The 7,509-nt window shown below is 45.7% G+C and overlaps 1 pseudogene; it reads right to left on the reverse strand.

Moving 5' to 3' along the window:
• Positions 1–2,050: 2,050 nt before the first annotated feature.
• LOC120839851 lies at positions 2,051–3,033 on the reverse strand (annotated as a pseudogene).
• Positions 3,034–7,509: the final 4,476 nt, after the last annotated feature.

The following is a 7,509-nucleotide window of genomic DNA, read 5'->3' on the forward strand; positions in this document are numbered from 1 at the left end:
GATGTCGTGGACACAGCGGTTGTACACTCCTCCATGGCCCGTGTGCTTGTCGAGTGCTTAGTTGTTTATGCCTGAAATACAAGGTTCGCTTTTTAGAACAATGCAAACAGTTTGCGAACATACGGAACAACTTTAATGCATGACGGCAAGCCTGTAACATTTGCCACATGCCTAATGTTGTTAATCGCTCGTCACCAAAATGTTGTAATTATCCTCGTTGCCATAAAATGGGGAACCCGCGAAAAAAAAAAGGAGTGGAGCTCACACGGGCCTGTGGAACTGAGAGGGTTTCACATGCCGATGAAATGCGGTGACCGGTGGAGCCCGGGGGGCAGGAAAAGCCCCAGGAGAAAGAGACGTCTTACTCGTTGAAGTCTTCAAACCATACTCCGTTTAATCGGGTAAACAAAAGCCGCCTCGGTGGCTCCGAGGCGAGAGCGCTGGCCTACGGATCCCCATATGGTGGGTTCGAATCCCGGCCGAGGTGCCCGCAATTTGACGGAGGCTTATTGCGGTTAAGGCGCCGTGTAACCGAGCTTTCGGTTGCACGTCAAAAGATCCCCAGGTGGTCCAAATTAATCCTCAGTCCTCCGCTGGGGCGTGCCAGATGCCCGTCGTTGGTTTGGCACGTAAAACCCCCAAATTTGACTTTTTTTAGGGGTAAACAACATAGGGCTTGGCACCACAAAACTCGTAAAGAGAGGCATAGCGCGGTTGTGCCTTAAGAACTCTCTTACGAAGTCATGCTTCCATTCCATCCAAAGGAGCTTTGATGGGCAAGTGTCGAGATTAAAACGTGCTGGATATCCACCATCCTTGTTAACATCAGTGGCGGAAGGACTTTTCAGAGAATTTAAGCATGATGAGCGATTCAGGAAAAGTCATCGAGACAGGGCAAAAAGACCAGTGATTGTGCCATATCTCCATCATTTTTGTCATGGCCTCAAGAAAATAGCAAACAAAGTAGGCACGGACGTTATTTTCTCCGCTCCGAACAAGCTCTACAGCCTGAGCAAGAGGGTAAACACTCCTTCAAGAACACCGACGTCCTGCACAACGAATCACAGAAATAAGTTTGTTCGATGCACTAAAAATGTGGTCTACTCCTTCCCCCTGTCCTGTGGAAGAACATATATCGGACAGACGGGTAGGTGTTTAAACCACCGCCTTGGAGAACACAACTTGTCCACCATCAACAAGAACTCTGGACATGTTGGCATACACATTCGGGACCGTGGGTGCACAGCGGAACTTGACAAGTGTGTGGTGTTGGCAAGGAGCCGAGACCAGCTCACAAGGGAAATAATAGAAGCGGAGAACATTGCCAGGCAAAACGGCAGGTGTATTAGTAATCCATCTATAGCGCTGTCACAAAAAGAGCTGGATTACTTAGCTTTCCATCATTGATCTACAGTAATTTCAATTTTAATTTTTCATTTAATTTTCATTTAATTTTTAATTTTCAATTTCTGACTTAAAACTTTTACACTTAACCTTTAGCAAAGAAAGAAAAAGATGAGGCCTAGGTTATGCATTAGACGTGAAAGAAGAGAAAAGGCGGGAATATACAAAGAGTTGAAGTCAGCGCTGTGTAAGTGTCCCTTTCTTTTGGTGTGACTGTGAACGTTGTCCTAGTGTTTGTTACGGGTGCGCTGTGTCCTCGTGCGTCATGAACTACCAACTCACCCGAACTTCTGTTTTAATAACATGCCTTCCCACGCTAGATTTTTTTTTCGTGTTGAAATATTTAGGAGTCATTTGGCACTATTTCTTTGCACAACTCGCTTTTCTTTCGCATGATGATTCGTATGCATTTTAGGAAACCACTACAGATATTTTGTGTAAGGTGTGCATAAGTTGACAAAAAATTACACTTGAAACCATAACTTTTTTTCTAGCGTACGTTGTATTTGTAGGCTGATAGGCTACATATTCGTAAGTATAACTTTTCATGTGTAGTTTCAGAAAGCTGGTGATATAGATGCCACGGATTTTGCTGTCCCCAATAACTATATGGGGTACAGGTGAACAAAAAATGTACATGCGACTATCAAGTGCCCATGCCTTCAGCTCTGGGGTATCGCTGGGCGATGGCATCGACCACGCGGAGGAAGGGGTCGGTGCACCTGATGAGACCGTTAGCGACCTCCACCAGCACCAGTCGAGGTAGGTCTGCAGGATTCGGTTTGCCTCCGCTCTTTCTCTCTGTGTGTTGGCCCCCCGACCACACCATCCTTTCATGTTACGGACCAGGAGAGCCTTCGCTGGTCCCGAGGTGTTCTCGATTTTCTGAGTGTGGGCACCCGTCCTGGGATCCACAAAGTTCCTCCTATGATTGACGGTATGGTGCGTGTACTGTAGTGACGCCCCGGCTCCATCCATGAGTGCAGGGATCCTCTGATGCACTGCCAATTTGTTAGTGACTATCGTCATTCCCGGCGCGATATGTTTCCAAATCTCTTTGCAGAGGGTCAGGGTGCCCGCTTGCACACCCTTATCATCTGCAGCTCGTTAGTGTCGACGTCAATCATACCAAAGATCCATGGGCTGCAGATCCTGCCGTCGAAATTGTTTCTCCACGGTTCGAAGCCGTCACGCGCCAAGAGCCGACCGACATTGGCTTTTCTCTTAGAGTGAAAGAGGGCCTCGTCGGCTTGGACGACTTTACCTGGTCCTCCCAGCTTTGGCATGGCTGCCCTCGTTGCAGTCACTTCCTTGCGGACATAGCCAAACCAATCAGTTTGCACGCGGGAGCCCATAGCAAATTGGCCGCATGCAAACTGCCTGGTTTGGCAAACATTGAGTTCGTTGACCCTGGCGAAGACGAGCCAAGGTTCCTCTGCCCTTGATACCTTTACATTGGGTCTTCCCCATTTGTCCACTCTGGTGAAAAATGAGCCGTTTGGCCAAAAGTTCAACTCCGGTACGACCCTCGGAGCAAGTCTATCATCCATACAGAATCAGGGAATGCAGGGGGCCTTCCACGTCATTGATGATTTCGAATGTTAAGTCCAAATAACGATTTATTTTCTAACCGACTTGACGATAATTGTTAAAGTGCACTAGGGCAACTGTTACTTTGGTAGAATAATATTAGACTTCTAGCAACTTCCCCTGCCACCCTCCTTGACCACACCCTCAGTGGGGGGCCCCACCACAGCCAAACTTTACGAACCAAGCTCCATACAAAGGGCAGGCGAGCCCAACTCCTCCATAGTTGTAAGGGGGGCCAAGTTCTAGAGTCGGTGGGTGGAAGACTCCACAGTCGAAAAGGGAGGGGGGTCGGACGTGCAGGTTGCTTATTAGAGGCAGGGTGATGTTCAAGGCTTGGTGTCCAGGAGCCAAGTCCTCTGCGGGCCTTTGGCGGCTGCTTATATTGGGTTCAGCAGCATTCTGGAGCCATCCAGGTAACCAATCACAGAGGGTTTTCTTAGCACCAGCCAAAAGGCTCGGAGCCAAAATCAAACATCAGCATGACAGAAACAAGTGCATACACAAGACAAAACACATTTTGAACGAATTCAGAAGATCTGTTAAAACAAGACAAAGCGAGTACGAAGTCACGATAACAAGACCAGGCGCGTACACAAAAAGTCAACAACCAAAAGCAAATACGCAAGTGCATATGCAACGAAACAAATCTATGGCACCAAAAACAAACCCTACTCAACACGTGGTACCCAATCCGAAATTCCCTGAACCTGGATCTTTTCGGTTAACCACTCCCGACGACCAGAGCTTCAAGACGAACGGTCCGTGGACCAGGGGGTCGTAAGCATGTCATCGAACAACACAGACTGTGTTACTTGACACCCGGAGCTGGGTTCTTTGGAAACTACCTCGAGGGAAGACCCTTATCCGCCTCGCGGCGGCCAGCAGCCGACTACACTGGGGACCAGAGTAGGGGCCCGAAAACAAAGTAAAACTAAAACAACAAAGCCTCGAAGGCATAACTTCGCGGCAATATTCTTTTGCTCTGAATGGCATTGGTTGACTAGTGTATGCTCTGCAAATGCTCTTCTCTGGCACTGATTATAGGTTCTGATGTAAATATCCATGTAATCGAACTGAAATAAATGTTGTGAGCAGTAAACTTAATTGATGGTGTCCAAAACACATAAGGCAATGACACACTCGGGAAACTGTAAGGTGTGAAGCAGGTGTACTGATATATGTCCGAGAAAAAAATTTGGTAGCCAGGCGATGGAAATTCTTCCCGAATCTTCCGGAGGACACAACCAGGTAACCGGTGTCGATTGGACTTTCTGCAGTATACCCATGCCCAGCTTACCAATATCCTGTATTCTGTGTATCTCAGCTTCCTAGTAGATTATTTATATTACTAGGGGAAATTAAAAAGTCCACTACCATACTTATTTGTTGCGAGTCGACAAATGGAAGCCTCTAAAATGCTCTGGTACCTCAGCATTTCTAGATTCTAATTATTATAAATATCTACAAAAACTGAGGAGTTACTATAACTAATACTTTTTCCTTGCAAGCAGAATGTAACCCCAGTTGCTTGCAAAGCTAGAACAGAACTGCGAGAGCCCCAGCTGTTATTACGCCACTCCTAGTTCACCACCCCATACAAAACAATGCGAAAAAAGAAAAAAGGTAAGCAAACATTAGATTGCATAGGTCCGGTAATCTGGGTTCTAAATATGTGCCTATTTACATCGTTAGTTTTGAGATAGATGGGCCTGAAGTGCTTCATGAGCTGAGCGTGGACTTTCAGCTGATCTTTGTGAAGGCAGATGAGCTGAAACAAATCGTTACGCGTAAGACCACCCGTCTTGCAGGAGCAGGGCCAATTTCTTGATCTCTTAGCAGCAGAGATTCTCGTCAGGCAGCGTTGGCTGACAACTGCCACAGGAGTACCTGTATAACTAAGCGGCAATTACCTGGAGCTGACGTTAGGCTTGGGAATCTGGAAACAATCTCAATCATCTCTAATGTGCCGCGAAAACTCGCCAATTTTTCATCTCCGCTCCTGCTCTGACAGGTCGATTTAAATGATTAAAAAAGTGCTTCAAACTGTGACACTAAGCCGGTGGTAAAAAAAGGCTTTCAGAAGAATGTTATTGAGCTATACCATCTTGCTTCAGAAGCGGCATCTGGGTCCACATGGCGGCACATTGGGAACACGCTGGGGGGCCGTTCTCTCGGTGGTGATGCCAGCAGACCAAACTCGAACGGCGAGCCATCATCTTCAAAGTCCAGCAGCAGCATTCCCACTACATCGCTAGACCCGGACGAGCTTGATGGAGAGCTGGTTTCTAACTCCATTTCGACAGGCTGACGACCTCGACAGCGGCCGCACGACGGGTTGCACGGTGCACGGCTGTTCACACACTAATAATGTTTGTACCATTTCTGGTATCATGATAAAATGGCGGACCAAAGTAGTTTCGGTTTCGGTTTTGCCGTTTGTATGCAATTATATATTTATTGAACATTACTCTGCTAATGAAACCGCTGCTTTCGGCTCGGTTTCTAATACTGTAGCCAAAAATATGTCCAGTTAAAAACGTCCAAACTAGCTCCAGAGTAACCATTTAAGGAAAGAGGAACAACCATTTTGTGACCATTGTTCCAAGGATTTATGCGTAGTTCAGATTCTACTAGTCTGTCCACGGTTTCATTCTTTTCTCCCATCTTTTGTAATGAACACATACCGTGTCATGTTACACTTTTAATTGGTGATGAACTTCGTGTTTCATACACGCATGTTTTAAAATATTTAAAAAGCATTATTCTTTTACGAGGACTTTAAAAACTGGCATGTGTAACCCAAACTGAGCAACAGTTTCTGAAGGATCTTTGAACATCATCACGTATGCACACCTTGTTGTTAGTGCAGTGTGGCCTCCATTGCTGCTACGCCAAAAACACCAAATTCTTCTGCAGGAACTAGTTTTGCAAGCGTTTAAACTTCTGCTTATATGTCATTGAGTATATACGCTACCTCTGCAGTCTGACGTCTAACACACATGTTGCTATATACTTGTACACAAAGCTATTGAGCCTGAACCTTTACTGCAACATAATTTCAAAGGCAAAATCATACAAATTTTTTTCAGTCCATTTTTTTCAAAGCTTGCTGACATAGTTGTGAGGAGCAGGGTGTTGATGTAGCCACGGGAATCAATACTACCGTGGTTACATTATTCTAATGCATTTTCTGGATTTAACACAAGCGCTGCGACAGCGTTCGGCTCTGACTCGGTAACAATCAATGCCTTGCCAAATTTCCGAGTTTAGGCCTGTGTTTAATAACGGCAGTTTCAGGAACAACAAAATTCTAATAATGTACAGAGTACAACATGTGCACTGCCAATCTCAGCCTGGCACCACATTAACAGTGGCAGCATTTAATCAGCACCAGATCAACTGGTTTGGATGTTTTAGCTGCGAATTGAGGGGATTAATGCGACTTGTTTTTCTTCGGTTTCTGAGACTAGCGGTTTTTCATAGGGTATGGATGTCAAAGATTCCGTGGTGTGTAGCGAAAGTAAAAAAATTGTTTTGGAGGAGGACACATAAAATGGAATAAAGTGGACAAATATAAGTGAGCTGTTCCTTACTGTCGTAGGTGGAGAACAAAGACTAGCTTTTCAGATCAGGGTTGTACAACGGCTGTCGTGGTGAATTGATAAACAGTAGTGAGTTTTTTTAGATTTCATTGAGGGAGCGCTTCCAGTCAAGCATATGCCATTCCTGCATGCAAACAATGTTCAAGTTCAGTGTGCACCTTGAAACAAAACTAACATGCCACCGTAGCATGAAGTGCACAATAGCTCTTCCGGCACCAGTAGGCAGCCTTGGAGAACCTTGGGTTGCCTTCCGAGGAATTCGAATTGCAATCTGTGTGCCATCGATGCACCCTGTAACGCAAAAATTGTTTTGGCATCTTCATTACCCATGTCAAAGTGTTCAGTTTATAAATACACAACCACAAGTTCAAACAACACTGCTGGCGCCATGTTGTGGCAAGTGCAAATGTGTAAATGGCCCAAGTGTGTTGCAGTTGACTTTAAATTACTGGTTTCTTAATTTTGAGTTGCAAGAGCTTTTATCGGTGCAACCACATTGGTAAGTCTATATGTTGGGGGCGACTGGTAGCCGAGTGTGTTAGTGCAACACAGCTTGTAGCATGTGGAGCTAAAGATTGCTGTACAAACACTGGTAATGCTGTCACTGGTTGGGCGATGATCAGGATGAGCGGTAAAAAGTGTCTTCGCTTCCCCCTAATTCTATGCGCAGCCAAAGCACTACAGAAGGCATTGGGCTCGTGCTGAAGGAGGCCGCTTCTAGTTTCAGCTCAAGGTTGAGCAGAATATAGGGAAAGCTCTCGAGCAAGCACATTGAAAAAGATCCCCCATTTTTAAGGCTCGTTCACACATTTCCGTTGAACCACGATCGACTACATTGCGACGACTTACTATTGCAAGTCCGGGACATTTGTGCTGCGATCAAGGCTTCCATATCCTGGTGACTTGTGTTCAT

This window comes from Ixodes scapularis, unplaced genomic scaffold (genome assembly GCF_016920785.2).
Source record: "Ixodes scapularis isolate PalLabHiFi unplaced genomic scaffold, ASM1692078v2 PGA_scaffold13__105_contigs__length_92229423, whole genome shotgun sequence".
Taxonomy (NCBI): Eukaryota; Metazoa; Arthropoda; class Arachnida; order Ixodida; family Ixodidae; genus Ixodes; species Ixodes scapularis.